Genomic DNA, 19,796 nt, shown 5'->3' on the forward strand with positions numbered 1-19,796 from the left:
TCTTTAAAATGAGTTACAACCTACCAACGAGAGAGTTGCCAAATCAGAAGTCACTGTAAAATACAAAATTTAAGTCTAAGCTTTTTATTATTATTCCTTTCCTGCATGATTTTTGTATGAGAACGAAAAGAACTACATCAAAATTGCTTCTTCTTCTTCATGGTGTGGGAGCTCTAGTCAACCAGGGAAGAATCTAAGAAAATCTCAGTGTCCTGAAATTTTCATTTCAGGCTTTGTATGACTGGAGAGAATGGGGCCTCATTACAAAAATGGGCAGGATGTTAGGTTTATGCCTTCAAAGAAACACAAATAGCTATTTTTATTTGCTTAAATATTAAAAGAATCACAACCACAAAACTATATCTTCAGAATGCTCAACACCAAGGCTCAAGTCAAACTTTTTAAAAAGTATAAAATAAACCTCATATTGATTCATAAACTGTCTCTGGGTAAGCATACACTTTCAAAAATGAAGAACAAAAAATATTTTCAGAAAAAACATGCAGCAGGTATACTACTAATATTTTTGGAAGAACAGACTAAATTTATCTAAGCTGTGTAAGACTGCAAAGGGAAAAACTTTGGTTGCTCTAATAATGAAGGACAGATACTGGCACAAATCACCTGAGGGAGATGGTAAATGTATCTTTAAAATATACAAGCAAAATTCCCCCAAAAGAAACAAATGCTGACTTCATAAACTTTTCCCAGCTGAAAAACAGAAACATAATGAGATATACACTTTAAGACCCTATAAACATGTCATTAGCATTTGGCAATTGGGATGTTTTTCCTTCTCTGAGGACTAAGGAAAATGAATGCAGTAATTGTAGGATCAAAAGAAAACAAATCCAGGCTAACACTAGAAGTATTAACACCCTTGAGTCAAAACAGAGTAACATGTTTTTCCAAAGAAAAGTAACTCATCACATTTCACTCAGTTCACCATATTACATAGAAAGGGTTACCGATAATATTATTGCATTTTCCCATTTATATGTTTTCTGAATATCACAGGGGTCAAGGTTAATAATTTAAGAAGGTTGGAAACGTTTGTGTAACACATAGGATCTGTGAGATTGATTATCAAATTATATCCTCCATGGTGAAAAATTATTAGCAAATTAATGTTTAGGGTTGTATTTATTCTTCTACTGTGGAAATGTATATTTCTTAATTTTTGACTGTAATTAATTTTCGCATGTAAATTCCAGAATTACACAGGTAATTTCGCGTGTGTAAGCACTGTGTGCTGAACTTCGGAGGACAAGGTACTTAGCACAGTAGCCTCTATAGATTTAGAGGCTAAAAGTCCCAGGTTCAACTTTGATTCTGTGCCTGTAAATTGCGAGGCCTTGTGAGTCTACTAACAGTAACTTTATAGATGTATTGCTAGGATTAAATCAGAGAATGGACTCTCACATAAAAGTCCACCACCACCCATCAGACATCAAATACTCAGTACACATTAGCTTATTTTATTAATTAAAACAAAAGTCCACAGCATTCCTTCAAAGATGAACATTTAAAATATATCTGATAAGCCTTTCAATAAAATAGATCCCATACGTGTCCCAGGAGAAATGAAAGCAGAGAACTGAAGGACCAAAATGTTTCCTCCCATTTCCCTAAAACTCAGACTGCTAAGAGGAGAACTACCCTCAACCTACAATCATGTAGCAGGGGGACAAGACACAGCTGCCATTACAAACAGAAATGTGGAGGGAAGAGATAGCAGTGATATTTAAAAAGCACAATTCAAAAAAAGAGACTTCTTTCATTTTTCTATTTGTTCTGTTACCAGTCTTTATCTCTATATCCATTTCCTTCTATTTCATTACATGCATTTCCACTTATCTAAGTCCTTCAAGTCAAAGAAGATTTTAGATGAGTTGCTTCTTTAATTTATTTAGTACTGTGGCAAGCAAACTACATATGTAGGAAGTGAAAGTAGACTTATGCAAATACTTTTTTTTTTTTAATCATCAACTTTCAGCAGGTTGTCCAGAGAGGGCAAAATAGTTATATCAATTATTGAAACTAATCCAGGGAGGCTAAGTGGAAGAATTCTTTGAGTGTCTGCTCATTTTGTTTTTCATTATACTAACTGTATTTTCTTGGTCAAATACCTGAGTTTTATGTATCTCAATGTGCTCACATGTAGAAAAAGAGAAATGTGTTTAATGATCTCATGAGACAATGTCAAATCTGAGATTATTTGATAGTAATTCCATTCAAAGTTATCAGAACCCACTTCTCACTCAGGAGCTTCCTTAACCCAAGCACAAATGTTACTTGAAATAACATCTTCACTTTCACTGCTAATTTAAAGTCAGCCATGAACTCAAATATCATGGAGACATCCTTGTCTCTAGATCAAGACTTTTAATAGATGTTTTTAAATTACCTAAACATGAGACTATAAGATCCCAGGGAAAGCAGTGCCTTGGTAGTGAGGTAAAAATGAATAAAAGAAGATCTTAAAATGTTTCACAAGACATGAAACTGTTTTATGAACTATAAATTTTCCTATGTCAGTGCAAAAATGAAATACAAATTAAATGCAAAACAAATTATGTACAAAATGACCTTGTAAGATCAGGGCTGTAAAACCAGGCAGTTAAAGCATCACCATTGGTTTGTACTTGTGTAAAATTCAAGCAATAAACCAACAAGGTATTTGTAATTTTCACATCTATCCATTCAAGGAACTTCCTGAAATATTTGTAAATGGGTTGAAATAATCAACTAAAAATGGAAGGACAAGAGAAACTGAGGATGGACTTCAAAATATTTGTTGGAAAACTTCAGTTAGGTTTTTGATATCTTAAAATATTTCTAAATTGCCCTTATATTCACCTCATTCTCTGACTCCACTTTCACAGCCCCTCCTGCACTAAATTCTGGGCTTCACCCAGCTGATTTCCTTGATCCACCCATGAGATCTTCGGCAGATTGTTCTCTGTGGCAAAAGACGCTGTTCTGTTAAACCTGCTAACTGTCCATGGTGGTGCTCTCATCGCCAGTCCGTGAGCTCTGTCAGGGCAGACACTGTACCATTTTATCTTTGAGTGGCCAGTATCTAACACAGGACAGGTATTAAGTAAATACTGTTGAGTAAATAAACCTAAGTATAATATTACAGAAACCACAGAGACTTTGATAAAAGAAATAGCTCACTGGAGCTTCTGGATAACAAATTTTCTCCCTACGACAGACAACATGTGTATCTCTCATTTCCATCTCAGGAGAGAGGGAAGATGAGCATTCTTCTGGTGACCTGTAATAAAATCTTTGAAAAATAGAAGCTCACAGCTGTTCAAGAGAATTTCTAAGATAAGAAAATTTAATATGAGTTAAAACATGGGATGAAAGATTAACCAATATTAGAGGGTTCTTTTTTTAAGTCATGTTCTTGACTAACTGGGAAACTCTAGCAGAATGTTGATATTTCAATATTTTGAATTTTCAGTAGTTAATAGGATTGTATCTTATTAAAGTTTACCAGAATTTCTCTCAATATTAATGTGGGAGAGGGGAGCTTTCATTTTCTCAAAGTAAAGAAGTATATTAGTAATTAACAACAGTTTGTACCAACAAGCATATGAGAAGATCTCAATATCATTCAGATCAGATCAGTCGCTCAGTCGTGTCCGACTCTTTGTGACCCCATGAATCACAGCACGCCAGGCCTCCCTGTCCATCAACAACTCCCAGAGTTCACCCAGACTCACATCCATCAAGTCAGTGATGCCATCCAGCCATCTCATCCTCTGTCGTCCCCTTCTCCTCTTGCCCCCAATCCCTCCCAGCATCAGAGTCTTTTCCAATGAGTCAACTCTTCGCATGAGGTGGCCAAAGTCCTGCAGTTTCAGCTTTAGCATCATTCCTTCCAAAGAAATCCCAGGGCTGATCTCCTTCAGAATGGACTGGTTGGATCTCCTTGCAGTCCAAGGGACTCTCAAGAGTCTTCTCCAATACCACAGTTCAAAAGCATCAATTCTTTGGTGCTCAGCCTTCTTCACAGTCCAACTCTCACATACATACATGACCACAGGAAAAACCATAGCCTTGACTAGATGAACCTTTGTTGGCAAAGTAATGTCTCTGCTTTTGAATATGCTATCTAGGTTGGTCATAACTTTTCTTCCAAGGAGTAAACGTCTTTTAATTTCATGGCTGCAGTCACCATCTGTAGTGATTTTGGAGCCCAGAAAAATAAAGTCTGACACTGTTTCCACTGTTTCCCCATCTATTTCCCATGAAGAGACAGGACCGGATGCCATGATCTTCGTTTTCTGAATGTTGAGCTTTAAGCCAACTTTTTCACTCTCCACTTTCACTTTCATCAAGAGGCTTTTGAATTCCTCTTCACTTTCTGCCATAAGGGTGGTGTCATCTGCATATCTGAGGTTATTGATATTTTTCCCGGCAATCTTGCTTCCAGCTTGTGTTTCTTCCAGTCCAGCTTTTCTCATGATGTACTCTACATATAAGTTAAATAAACAAGGTGACAATATACAGCCTTGACATACTCCTTCTCCTATTTGGAACCAGTCTGTTGTTCCATGTCCAGTTCTAACTGTTGCTTCCTGACCTGCATACAAATTTCTCAAGAGGCAGGTCAGGTGGTCTGGTATTCCCATCTCTTTCAGAATTGTCCACAGTTTATTGTGATCCACAGTCAAAGGCTTTGGCATAGTCAATAAAGCAGAAATAGACGCTTTTCTGGAACTCTCTTGCTTTTTCCATGAACCAGCAGATGTTGGCAATTTGATCTCTGGTTCCTCTGCCTTTTCTAAAACCAGCTTGAACATCAGGAAGTTCACGGTTCACATATTGCTGAAGCCTGGCTTGGAGCATTTTGAGCATGACTTTACTAGCCTGTGAGATGAGTGCAATTGTGCGGTAGTTTGAGCATTCTTTGGCATTGCATTTCTTTGGGATTGGAATGAAAACTGACTTTTTCCAGTCCTGTGGCCACTGCTGAGTTTTCCACATTTGCTGGCATATTGAGTGCAGCACTTTCACAGCATCATCTTTCAGGATTTGAAATAGCTCAACTGGAATTCCATCAGCTCCACTAGCTTTGTTCATAGTGATGCTTTCTAAGGCCCACTTGACTTCACATTCCAGGCTGTCTGGCTCTAGGTCAGTGATCACACCATCGTGATTATCTGGGTCGTGAAGATCTTTTTTGTACAGTTCTTCTGTGTATTCTTGCCATCTCTTCTTAATATCTTCTGCTTCTGTTAAGTCCATACCATTTCTGTCCTTTATCGAGCCCATCTTTGCATGAAATGTTCCTTTGGTATCTCTGATTTTCTTGAAGAGATCCCTAGTCCTTCCCATTCTGTTGTTTTCCTCTATTTCTTTGCATTGATTGCTGAAGAAGGCTTTCTTAACTCTTCTTGCTATTTTTTGGAACTCTGCATTCAGATACTTATATCTTTCCTTTTCTCCTTTGCTTTTCACTTCTCTTCTTTTCACAGCTATTTGTAAGGCCTCCCCAGACAGCCATTTTGCTTTTTTGCATTTCTTTTCCATGGGGATGGTCTTGATCCCTGTCTCCTATACAATGCCATGAACCTCATTCCATAGTTCATCAGGCACTCTATCTATCAGCTCTAGGCCCTTAAATCTATTTCTCACTTCCATTGTATAATCATAAGGGATTTGATTTAGGTCATACCTGAATGGTCTAGTGGTTTTCCCTACTTTCTTCAATTTAAGTCTGAATTTGGCAATAAGGAGTTCATGGTCTGAGCCACAGTCAGCTCCTGGTCTTGTTTGTGCTGACTGTATAGAGTTTCTCCATCTTTGGCTGCAAAGAATATAATCAATTTGATTTTGGTGTTGACCATCTGGTGATGTCCAGTGGTCATGGTGGAGAGATCTGATAGAATGTGGTCCACTGGAGAAGGGAATGGCAAACCACTTCAGTATTCTTGCCTTGAGAACCCCATGATCAGTATGAAAAGGCAAAATGATAGGATACTGAAAGAGAAACTCCCCAGGTCAGTAGGTGCCCAATATGCTACTGGAGATCAGTGGAGAAATAACTCCAGAAAGAATGAAGGGATGGAGCCAAAGCAAAAAGAATACCCAGCTGTGGATGTGACTGGTGATAGAAGCAAGGTCCGATGCTGTAAAGAGCAATATTGCATAGGAACCTGGAATGTCAGGTCCATGAATCAAGGCAAATTGGAAGTGGTCAAACAAGAGATGGCAAGAGTGAATGTCAACATTCTAGGAATCAGAGAACTGAAATGAACTGGAATGGGTGAATTTAATTCATATGACCATTATATCTACTACTGTGGGCAGGAATCCCTCAGAAGAAATGGAGTGGCCATCATGGTCAACAAAAGAGTCCAAAATGCAGTACTTGGATGCAATCTCAAAAACGACAGAATGATCTCTGTTCGTTTCCAAGGCAAACCATTCAATATCACAGTAATCCAAGTCTATGCCCCAACCAGTAATGCTGAAGAAGCTGAAGTTGAACGGTTCTATGAAGACCTACAAGACCTTTTAGAACTAACACCCAAAAAAGATGTCCTTTTCATTATAGGGGACTGGAATGCAAAAGTAGGAAGTCAAGAAACACCTGGAGTAACAGGCAAATCTGGCTTTGGAATAGGGAATGAAGCAGGGCAAAGACTAATAGAGTTTTACTAAGAAATCAATATCATTAGTCATTAGCAAAATGCAAATCAAAACCACAATGAGATATTACCCCACATCCATTAGGATGACTACTATCAAAAAACCCATAAAATATTAAGTGTGAGAAAGGATATGAAGAAATCAGAACCCTAGAGCACTGTTGGTAGGAATGTTAAGTGGTGCAGACACTTATGCAAAACAGTATGAAGGTTCCTCAAGAAATCAAAATAGAATTATCATAGGATGCAGAAATTCAAATTCTGGATACAGAGCCAAAAGAATTGGAAACAAGTTCTTAAAGATTTATTTGTTCACTCTTGTTCACGGCAGTATTATTCACATAGCTAAAGAGTGGAAGCAACTCAAGTATACATCCATGGACGAATGGATAGACAAAAGGTAGAATAGACAGACAATGTAATATTGAAAGTAAGTGAAAGTGTTAGTCGGTCAGTCATGTCCAACTCTTTGAGACCCCATGGATGTAGCTTGCCAGGCTTCTCTGTCCATGGAATTCTCCAGGAAAGAATACTGGAGTGGGTTGACATTCCCTTCTCCAGGGGATCTTCCTGATCCAGGGATTGAACTCGGGTCTCTTGCATTGCAGGCAGATTCTTTACCATCTGAGCCACAAGGGAAGCTCAGTGTAATATTATTCAACCTTAAAAAGGAAAGACACTGCAATTCAGATGAACCTTAAAGATATTATGCTAGGTGAAATACTCTAGTCACAAAAGACACTGTATGATTCCACTTATACAAAGTATCTAGAGTAGTCAGGTTCCTAGAAACAGAAAATAAAATAGTGGTTGCCAGTGGCTAGGGGGAGGGGGAAATGCAAAGTTGTTTCATGAGTATATAATTTCAGTTCTGCAAAAATTCTGGAGACTGATTGTGTGTGTGTGTTAGTTCCTCAGTCGTGTCCAACTCTTCGACCCCATGGACGGTAGCCCACCAGGCTCCTCTGTCCCTGGGATTTTTCAGGGACAGAGGAGCCTCCTCCATCCATGGGATTCTTCAGGCAAGAATACAAGAATGGTTTGCCATTTCCTTCTCTGGGAGATCTTCCCAACCCAGGGGTCGAACCCAGGTCTCCCACATTGCAGGCAGATTCTTTACTGTTTGAGCCACCAGGGAAGCCAATCATACAACAATATAAATATATTTAATAGTACTGAACCATACACTTAAAATGGTTAAGATGGTAAATTTTATGTACTCATTGCATGCATGCATGCTCAGTTGCTTCAGTCATGTCCAACTCTTTGCAATCCTATGGACTGTAGCCTGCCAGGCTCCTCTGTCCATGGGATTCTCCAGGCAAAAATACTGGAGTAGGCTGCCATGCTCTCCTCCAGGGGATCTTTCCAACCCAACGATCGAACCCATATCTCCTGCATCTCTTTCACTGCAGGCGGACTCTTTACCAATGAGCCACAGAGGAAGTCCTTATGTGTGCTGCTGCTGCTAAGTCGCTTCAGTCGTGTCCAACTCTGCTCGACCCCACAGACGGCAGCCCACCAGGCTCCGCCGTCCCTGGGATTCTCCAGGCAAGAACACTAGAGTGGGTTGCCATTTCCTTCTCCAATGCATGAAGTGAAAAGTGAAAGGGAAGTCGCTCAGTCGTGTCCGACTCTTAGCGACCCCATGGACTGCAGCCTACCAGGCTCCTCTATCTGTGGGATTTTCCAGGCAAGAGTACTGGAGTGGGGTGCCATTGCCCTTATGTATACATTATCACAATTTAAGAAAAAATTTAAACAATACTGCAGTTTTCACAGCCTCACTCCCTCCAACAATCATGTTTAAACACTTGCTAATTTTGTACCATGGAAGTCCAAAAAAGCACCTTTTTAATGGTTATAAATTATGCAAAAGAAACAAAATTAAAAATATTTCCTCCCTTGCTCCATTTCTCAGCTCCTGCAAATAGTGGAAATGGTTTCCATCTCTATTCCATTTCCTCAGAACCACTGTTTTATTGAGAAACGATCATTTAACCTTGAAATATTGTTTAGTATGAAAAATACCACACAGCAAGCTTTAATGCTAGTAGGAGCAATCCAGAATAAAGGACACATTTTCTGGGTTGGCCAAAACATTCATTTGTGTTTTTGCATTACGCCTTTGGACAGACCTGAACAAACTTTTTGGCCAGCCCAAAATGACCAGTAGATCTTCAAGGATTTCAACCCTGAATATTCATTGGAAGGACTCATACTGAAACTGAAGCTCCAATACTTTGGCCACCTGATGCGAAGAGCCGACTCATTTGAAATGACCCTGATGCTGGGAAAGGCTGAAGCCAGGAGGAGAAGCGGACGACAGAGGATGAGATGGTTGGATGGCATCACCGACTCAATGGACATGAATTTGCACAAACTCCAGGAGATGGTGGAGGACAGGGAAGCCTGGCGTGCTGCAGTCCATGGGGTTTCAAAGAGTCAGACACAACAGAGACTGCACAACAAATATGATGGAATGCAAAGCCTAGGGAATGATCGTTTCAAGTTAAAAGATCAATATCACATAAGAGATCAGACTCAGTTTTATCCATGATAGAACTAAGGACACAATTAAATACATGAAATCCAGAATCTATGTTCTTTTCCAAATTAAAAGGGGAATAAGTATGCATTCAAATCTACTTCTTTTTAATACATTGGAATTTAAGTATATAGTTCTTGATCAATATTATTATTCTGCCTTTTACAAAATCAGCTAGGATCTGTCTGTCTTACTCTGAACTAACCATTCTCTTTCCCTAGCATTTACTGAACTCTTAAAATGTAACTGAAGGAATCTGAATACCTCAGAAATAGGCATACATACAAATCTTAAATAATTTCTAAAACAAAAAAAATGCACCCCTTAGATGGATATGACTTCTTTTTATTAAGTTAGTTGAGTCTTTGTATCCACTGCTTCCTCCAATAGCTCAGCGGGTAAAGAATCCACTTACAATGGAGGAGATGCAGGAGACATGGGTTCGATCCCTGGGTTGGGAAGATCCCTTAGAGGAAGAATGTTCTTCCTGAAAATGTTCTTGCCTGAAAAATCCCAGGGACAGAGGAGCCTGGTGGGCTGCAGTCAAAGGGTTGCAAAGAGTCAGCTAAGACTGAGCAACTAAGGACTTTTGTATCCAGTAAGACAACAAGAGAAGGGGATGACAGAGGATGAGATGACTGAATGGCGTCACCAACTTGATGGACATGAGTTTGAGCAAGCTCCAGGAGTTGGTGATGGACAGGGAAGCCTGGCATGCTGCAGTCCATGGGGTTGCAAAGAGTCAGGACATGACTGAGTGACTGAACTAAACTGAAGACAATAGTATTTATTGTTAGAATGAGAAGGGTTCAGCATTGGTACTGATATTATTTTCAGTGTAACCATGGAGAATGTTTGTTCACACAAATACACAGATGTAAATGGAAGGGTTTACTTAGAGCAACATGACTTGACTCCTTGAGCTCCCTCCAAAGTATATTAAAAGAACACATGATTTATCATGAAATATTTAATTTTGTTAAAAAACTGAAAACGACCTGAGTTGTGGAGGATTTGTCAGTTATTGATTAACATCCTTACTTAAATGTGTCTGTTTCAGGGAGGGGTTGCAGAATTTTTGTAAAAACCATATTTAAGTGTGTCTGTTTGGGGGAGGGGTTGCAGAATTTTTTCACTCTGGAGCAATCATTGTCATATTAGGGATAGATGAGTGCTAGGTTTTTCTTTTGAAGAGCAGAGGGGTGTCCATGCAGGGATGGGGGCAAAAATCACCTGCTTTAGAGGCACAGTCTCAGCGAGATGAAATTTTAGGAAGGTGTATATGTGAAAGATGAAGTTATCAGCATTGATTCTCTTGAAACTATCTCTGAGCCTGTGAACCTGGAGAGTCTTCATGGCTCCCCAGAGGCTTACAATACTCCACTTGAGGATCACAGCTCTGGACGTGTCTGGTCCACAGGACACATCTGCTGCCCATCAGAGGGCTATGGTAGGAGATGAAGTGCTGAGAGCATTCTGGACCTTAGCAAGAAGTCTCCTTCATGTTTTAAAGGAGCATGATTTGGGGAGGGGGGGATCCCATATATAAAAACAGAAGGAAAAGAGGAAAAAAGATGGGAGAAAGGGAGGGTAACAATGACTAAATTACAAACCTAAGCACTGATGTAAGCACTGATTTCATTTCATGCTCATGTGGTATTTGAATATAATTCTATATCACACTTAATAATACTCACTAACCTTAGCCAAAGTGAAAGTGAAGTCGCTCAGTCGTGTCCGACTCTTTGGGACCCCATGGATGGTAACCTACAAGGCTCCACGGTCCATAGGATTTTCCAGGCAAGAATACTGGAGTGGGCTGCCATTTCCTTCTCCAGGGGATCTTCCCAACCCTTAGCCAAGCTGACACCATATGTCAGACACTGTGTGTTTCTCATGCACTGTTTTGTTTATAATCATGGCAATGCTATGAGGTTGATGCTCATTATCTCCATTTTACTGATGAAGAAACTGAGGCTTGAGAACACAAGTAATCTGCCAACGTTTTTACAGTTAAGAGGTAACCAACATGAAGCCATTTTCATATTGAAGCCAATCTACTTGGCCACAAAGCCCCAGCATCACTTCTGCCATTGTGGCTTTGAGTACACTGGGTTTAGGAAAATGGAAAGTGAAAGTGAAGTCGCTCCATCGTGTCCGACTCTTTGCAAACCCATGGACACCAGGCTCCTCCATCCATGGGATTTTCTAGGCAAGAGTACTGGAGTGGGTTGCCTTTTCCTTCTCCAGGGAACTTCCAGACCCAGGGATCGAACCCAGGTATCCCTCATTGTAGACAGACGCTTTACCATCTGAGCCACCGGGAAAGTGGATGGACCCTGAAATACTGAAGAATGAATCATCTGTTTTTACTTTCATGGAAAATGTATTTGAAATTGTCACAATTCTCAAACACCCACACATCTAAACTATGAATTCAACACCTTGAACATCTGTGTAGTTTTTTGAGAAACTAAGAAAATTTCTATGTAACTTAAACCAAATTGCCTAGGATCAAGAACAAATTTCGTGTTAAGTCAAATGATTTAAGAACATAAGTATTCTCATCATTTGTTTTAGCTCACCGAAAATTGGCTAGCTTTAGGGTAAACCACAGGAAAACTAAATTAATTGACTGAACTTAAATTAGGATAGTTTTTACTCATTCTCTGGAATTAGATCAAAACTCCAATATTTAAGTAAGTGTCATGCTTCCAGTGACAGGGATAATTTTATTCATTTGTACTTCTTAATAACCCTAAGCTTTAAAGCATATATTAAAATTGGAAATTCAGAAAATAGATTCTTAACCAGTTTCATGGTTAAAAATTTTTAAGTTTCTCATACGTATATGAGAGGATTGATCAGGAGCAAGGTGCCAAAATACAAAAAGCTATGCAGAGCATAACATTTTAATTATTTGCTTTGAATGGAAGAACCCTGATCGAATTATATTCAACCTTCTCACAGAACTGGCAGGTTATCTTTATGGCTCCTTCTAGAAGCTCTCAGTAGGATATAAAGGATCAGAGAGATTTTAGAGTAAAGAGCAAAAGTTGAAGTTGTAAAGGTTTTATCATTGGACTCTGTGGATATATATCTACTCATTTTCTTTACATGAATGCCATTGTTCAAGTAGGTCACCAATATTTCCATTATAGTTAAAGCACAGATCGTCTTTAAGCCTCTGGTAAAATAATGTCTGTGGGTTATCTGGAAATTTTTCCATCATTTATTAATTGTCGAGTAGAAAATGATATTGCAATTTGGTAATATTTACAACTAGTAATATTTGTAACATGAAGTACAAAATCAGCAAAGAGGGATGCATTTAACAGAAAGAAACCTGTCCCATATATCTATAAATACTCTCAAATGAATAAGAAAGTAAAAACGGAAAATACTTTCCACTTACCTTCCAGATATTTTATGCAGAGCATCTATTTTAGGTCTTATTAAGTTTCATGGTCAATCACAAAAAAAAAAAAAAAAAAAAAAAATGCATTCATTATAAAAATAATGAGTTCTGGGTGTACAATAAAGAAAATGATAGAGCAAACTGCCCTAACATATGAAGGCTGTAGTGTTAAAGTTTGTTAAATCCGTGCTAGAATTATCACAGCCTCCTGCTATTCTCTCATATGTCTCTCATATCTATACCTCTCTCTTACCAGTGTTCAAACAAAACTCATTCTTTTATATAGGATATTTTAAATGAATATTTAAATATGATGCATAGTTTAAAAGCTCATAGTTTAGTATTCTAATTCAACGTAATTCTATGTAGCCCAAAACGATGTCTTCTCTTTGTGGTATTGACTACCAACTTCTGTTTTCCCTACCCCCAAATCATTTACTCCTTCATTGTTGCCAGAGTCATCTTTATGAAGCACAGTTCAAATCATGAAGGTCCAGTTCAGTTCAGCTCAGTTCAGTCACTCAGTCGTGTCCGACTCTTTGCGACCCCATGAATCGCAGCACACCAGGCCTCCCCGTCCATCACCAACTCCTGCAGCTCACTCAAACTCATGTCCATCGAGTCAGTGATGTCATCCAGCCATCTCATCCTCTGTCGTCCCCTTCTCCTCCTGCCCCCAATCTCTCCCAGCATCAGAGTCTTTTCCAATGAGTCAACTCTTCGCATGAGGTGGCCAAAGTACTGGAGTTTCAGCTTTAGCATCATTCCTTCCAAAGAAATCCCAGGGCTGATCTCCTTCAGAATGGACTGGTTGGATCTTCTTGCAGACCAAGGGACTCTCAAGAGTCTTCTCCAACACCACAGTTCAAAAGCATCAATTCTTCAGCACTCAGCCTTCTTCACAGTCCAACTCTCACATCCATACATGACCACAGGAAAAACCATAGCCTTGACTAGATGGACCTTTGTTGGCAAAGTAATATCTCTGCTTTTCAATATACTATCTAGGTTAGTCATAACTTTCCTTCCAAGGAGTAAGCGTCTTTTAATTTTTAGATGTCCCAAATGTTTACAGAAGAAGGTGGTATAATAAACAGTAGAAGCCCTTTTACCATTTCTGCTACAAAGGGACAGCTATTTTTATATGAGAGCTCAAAAGTGACATATGCTCTTCTTAAACATTTTAATTTGGAAAACATGAATGTATATTCCTCTGTCAGTCTTACAAAGCCAAACCTATTGGTCAACTGACTGGAATTGCCAGTTATCTAACTTACAGAAACCCCGCCCATGAGTGGGTTACAACCTCAATTAAAGCAAGAATATAAAAATACTTGCCAAGAAATCTCGGCAGAATCTTTCCAGGTCTTGCAATGCCACCCCCTCATACTCTGAAAGTTGTAGTTATGGTTGTTTAGTTGCTAAGTTGTGTCCAACTCTTTTGCGACCCCACGGCCTGTAGCCTGCCAGGCTCCTCTGTCCATGGGATTCTCCTGGCAAGAATACTGGAATGGGTTGCCATTTCCTTCTCCAGGGGATCTTCCCAACCCAGGGATCAAACCTGCCTCTCCTGCATTGGCAGGTGGATTCTTTACCACTGAGTCACCTGGGAAGCCCCCTGAAAGTTGTTACATCACATTTAATCCACCTGCAGTTTTTCTAAATTGATTCTTTTATAAATATTCAACTTTGCTTTTACAGAAGCAAGTATGTCTTTTTTTGCACTTCCAGTTCATCAGAGCATGACAACTTAAGCATACAGATACTTGCACTGAGCTCTTGTGTCCAGCAGTCAGCATGCTTTATGGAGGGCACACAGGCCATGGCCTAATACTGCAAGGAGTGAAGCAGTAATTAAGAGATATTTTATTCATTGGAGATCTGAGTCCTAATTCTAATCACATTTGTTAGCTCTGTCATCTCTACTAAATCATGAATCTTCATTTCCTCATCCATAGGATGGGTGAGGAACATAGCACCCGATCTCGCAGGGTTCTTAAAAGTATCAGATGAGACCATGCATGAGAATACATTCAGATGTATAAAATAACAGTGGGGTCCTTTTACATTCTCTGTGTGCATGCTCAGTCTATTCAGTCATGTCCGACTCTTTGTGACCACATGGACTGTAGCCTACCAGGCTCCTCTGTCCACGGGATTCTCCAGGCAAGAATACTAGAGTGGGTTGCCATGACCCCCTCCAGGGGAATCTTCCTGACCTTGCATTGCAGGCAGATTCTTTACAGCCGAGCCAGCAGGGAAGCCCGTTTTACATTCTGCTGCTACTGCTGCTGCTGCTAAGTCGCTTTAGTCATGTCCGACTCTGTGCGACCCCATAGACGGCAGCCCACCAGGCTCCACCATCCCTGGGATTCTCCAGACAAGAACACTGGAGTGGGTTGCCATTTCCTTCTCCAATGCATGAAAGGGAAATGTGAAAGTGAAGTCTCTCAGTCTGTCCAACTCTGAGCGACCCCATGGACTGCAGCCCACCAGGCTCCTCCACCCATGGGATTCTCCAGGCAAGAGTACTGGAATGGGGTGCCATTGTCTTCTCCATTTACATTCTACTGTGCATGAAATTCAGGACCTTCATGATCTGACTCTAACATAGCTCTTCTGGTTCCCTCTCTGACTCCACAATCCTGAGGCCTTTGCCTCTTTCTTCTTTCTCCATCCTTCCTACTTCAGGCTACCCTAGGATTCTTCCCACTCTGGAATACATACACATTTTTGCCAATGAAAGCAGCTCATATTTCTGAGTCTATAGCCCACCTTCCACCTGCGTGCTTCATGATGTTTATCCAAAGGAAATGCAAACATCCTCTCCCTACTCCTAAAGAAACTCTACTCATTTTTCCAAGCTCAGCTAAAATACCACTTATTTTATGAAAACTACCTCACTTTCTCCAGACTGGAATAATTCTGACTCTTGACTATTCCTGCAAACCAGCCATTTACTGGCACTCAGTTCTTATTAGAATTACTTATAAATATGTGTTAGTGAAACATTTTTTTTTCAGTCAACATATGTCTTTTGCACTCACTGGAGAGCGCCTTGAAGGCAAAAACCAACATTTCTCTCGAGTCCCTCTCCATATTGCCAGCACATAGGTACCCTTTCAACAATCTCAGAACACAACTGAGCTGAAGTGACTATGAAAGATCACAGAAATCATCAACATGGTTTTTCCTTTATTTTTGACTCCATGATCAAACATAAAAATTATACACATGCAAGAAGACAGCGAGATTAAACACCGATTTCCCACCACTTATTACAGGGAGATTTTTTCCTCCACTTTTCTTTATGATGGGCATACAATCATTAGAAGTTTCATCCTCAACTACAGGGGCTAAGTCATTAGACAAGACGCCTTCCCCTCTATTTTCCTCTTTGTCTCCTGCCCCTAATTTGAATATTTCTCTGTCCTTCCATTGAAATTCTTTTGGCGAAACCTGCCATTAATCTGCTCTAATGTGAAAATCTTTCTTTTCATTGATGTGGCAGTTTGCAAAGACTGGCCTCAAAATCTTTCCACTCTTGTCGGCTCACCACTTCCTCTCATGCAGAGGTGGGGTCTATTTCTTGACTCACTGAACCCTGGCTGAGCCATGTGATATTCTTTGGTAATGGGACATTAGCAAAGGTGACGTAAACTGTTTTCTTTTCCTGGGGCAGCTGTAACAATTTACCTCAAACATGGTGACTTAAACCAACATAGGACTCTGGAGTCAGACTGGAGACTGGGGTTGAGGTATATACGCTATTGATACTATGTATAAAGTAGACAACTGAAGGGAACACATTGTGCTCTATTAATAGGTGCTCTGTGGTGTCCTAAATGGGAGGGAAGTCCAAAAGAAAAGGGATATGTGTACATGGCCCCGGTGTTGCTGTTGTTGTTCACTCGCTCAGTCATGTCTGACTCTTTGCAACCCCATGGACTGCAGCATGACAGGCTTCCCTGTCCTCCACCATCTCCTGGAGTTTGCTCAACCTCATGACCATTGAGGCGGTGACGCCATCCAACCACCTCATCCTCTGTCATCCCCTTCTCCTCCTGCCTTCAATCTTTCCCAGCATCAGGGTCTTTTCCAATCAGTCGGCTCTTTGCATCAGATGGCTAAAGTATTGGAGCTTCAGCTTCAATATCAGTCCTTCCAATGAATATTCAGGGTTGATTTACTTTAGGATTGACTGGTTTGATCTCCTTGCTGTCCAAGGGACTCTCAAGAGTCTTCTCCAGCACCATAATTCGAAAGCATCAATTCTTTGGCACTCAGCCTTCTTTATGGTCCAACTCTCATATCCATACATGACCACTGGAGAAACCACAGCTTTGACTATATGGACCTCTGTTGGCAAAGTGATGTCTCTGCTTTGTAATACACTATCTAGGTTTGTCATATCTTTCCTGTCCCAGGAGCAAGAGTCTTTTAATTTCATGGCTGCAGTGATTTTGGAGACCAGAAAAATGAAACCTGCAACTGTTTCCATTGTTTCCCCATCTATTTGCCATGAAGTGAGGGAACCAGATGCCGTGATCTTCTTTTTAAGCCAGTTTTTTCACTTTCCTCTTTCACTTTCATCAAGAGGCTCTTTAATTCCTCTTTGTTTTCTGCCATTAGATTGGTATCATCTACATATCTGAAGTTGTTTATATTTCTCCTAGCAATCTTGATTCCAGCTTGTGATCCATTTACCTCAGCATTTCTCATGATGCACTCTGCATATAAGCTAAGTAAGCAGGGTGACAATATACAGCCTTGACGTACTCCTTTCCCAATTTTGAACCAGTCTGTGATTGGCCCTGGTGATTCAGTGGTAAAGAATATGCCCGCCAATGCAGGAGATGCGGGTTCAATCCCTAGGTTGGGAAGATCCCCTAGAGGAGGAAATGGCAACCCACTCCAGTATTCTTGCCATGGGAAATCCCATGGACAGAAGAGCCTGATGGGCTACTGTCCATGTGGTTGCAAAAGAGCTGGACATAACTTAGTGACTGAACAACAATAGATATGTATACATATGGCTGATTCATTTTGCTGTACAGTAGAAGTAACATAATATTGTAAAGCAACTATACCCCAGTAAAAATTAAGTAACAAACAAAACTCCACCAATAAGGGGGGGAAGCAACCGAAATGTATTGTCTCAAGTTCTGGAGGCCAAGAGTCTAAGCTTAAGTCATCAGTAGGGGCACATTCTCTCCTAATGCTCCAGGAGACAATCTACTCTTCATTTCTCCCAGCTTCCTGTGGCTGTACGCATTCCTTGGTTTGCGGTGGAGGTAACCTCCACCTCCATCTTCACATAACCTTCTCTGTGTGTCTTCTCTTCCTCTACCTGTACATCAAATCTCCCTCTGCCTTTCTGTTATTTATAAGGGCGTGTGTCATTGGATTTAGGGCCCGCTTGGATAATCCAGGACGATCTCAATTTGAGACATTAACTGAATGAAATCTGCCAGGGTTCTTTTCCAAATAAGGTTATGTTCACAGGTTCTGGTTGTTAGGACACGGACATATCCTTTGCATATCACTGGAAAACACCCTGATGCTGGGAAAGATTGAAGGCAGAAGGAGAACAGGGCGACAGAGGATGAGATGGTTGGATGGCATCACTGATTCAATGGACATGAATTCAAAGTCTGGGAGATGGTGAGGGACAAGCAGGCCTGAAGTGCTGCAGTCCATGGGGTCACAAAGAGTCAGACACGCCTTGGTGACTGAACAACAACAACAAAAATATCCTTTGGAGGTCAACTGTTTAACCCACTGCACAAACACTTGAAAAGAACTTGGCCTTTAGGCCTTGCTCATTTGCTATTCTTGGGCACCCAGACAATGCCACCTTATAAAAGAACACAGAGTCCCTGCTGGATGACGAGAAACATGTGGCCAAGACATGGCCCCAGATAATACCCAGCCAACAGGCAAGCACGCGAGTGAGGCCAGGCTAGACCATTCGGCCCCACCAGCTGCCTGCAGAGATCAACAGAGCCTGCCCAGCCAACCCACAGAGTCATGAGAAATAGTAACAATTAGTTGCACAAAGCCACTATGTTTAGGGGTGATTTGTTATGTCAAGAAGCAATTTGCTTTTTTCTGTGTTTAAATTGTCTTGTTTTCTTCTTTTTTTTGATAAAAAGAGAAGAAATTTCTGTGCATTTCTTTTGTTCATCAACTTTCCATTTGAGGGAAAAGGTGATCTATGAGCTTCACGCTTCTTCATTCTTAGTGCCTGGAACGCTCAGTCGAATGCCTGCTGCTTCAGGTTTGGCTTCTTCTTTTCAAACACATCCAGCCTCACTCTGGCTTCCACCCCAAACCCTTTCTACGTGCTCAGATTCCTAAGCATCCTCTTCTCACTCTCTTATCAAAATACAATGCACTTGATCTTCCAACTACCCTCCAAGGGAACTGATCTGGGAGTTGAGGTACCATCCTTTCAAAAATAAACTTTGAACCCACAGTGACTGAGAAGGCACGTCTGCCTCGGCTGTTTTACAGTAATATGTACCTGGACACCTGGGACTGGCCTATTAACCCTGGAAAGGATGAGCAACTAGTTATTGAGATACTCATTGCTTTATATCTTAGAAGGGATGGGATACCTCTGTTGGAAATGGCGGGAGGGAGAGAGGGATGGGGAGGAGAAAGGCAGGGAAGAAAGTGAGCAGGGGAAAAGAAATACCAAATTCTAAGACAAGAATTTAGTCTGTGTGGCACTCTCAGGCAGGTTAGGAGCAAAGGAGCCTACCAACCAGACGATGGGGATGGGTGACCTGCCAAGAGAGCAGGACCTTCTCTTCTGCCTCAACTTCCTCACTTCCCATTTCTCTGTCCACTCCCTTCCGCACGCTCTGTCTCAGCAAAGAGCATCACTATTCATATGATGGCTCCTCTTTGAACCCTCTCTATCTAGCCTCTCCCTCTCATCGGCGACTCTTGTTCGCCCTCCAAAAGGGGTCATCAGTTTCTCTCCTCCAGATCACGGCTCACCAACACATCCAAGCCACCATCCTCTTCCCCCAGATGCCTTGTAACTGACGGTTCTATCTCCATTGACAATCCTCTTCAATCTGTTCTCCACACAGCGGCCGAGTGGGTGTGAAAAGGCAGACCACACGATGACAGTGTGATGATGACAGGACTC

The 19,796-nt window shown here is 40.8% G+C and overlaps 1 protein-coding gene across 1 annotated transcript in view; it reads right to left on the minus strand.

The window, feature by feature from the left end:
* The window catches only part of CPED1 (cadherin like and PC-esterase domain containing 1), a 326,305-nt gene that overhangs the window by 170,446 nt on the left and 136,063 nt on the right, over positions 1 to 19,796 (minus strand).

This window comes from Bos mutus, chromosome 4 (assembly GCF_027580195.1).
Source record: "Bos mutus isolate GX-2022 chromosome 4, NWIPB_WYAK_1.1, whole genome shotgun sequence".
NCBI lineage: Eukaryota > Metazoa > Chordata > Mammalia > Artiodactyla > Bovidae > Bos > Bos mutus.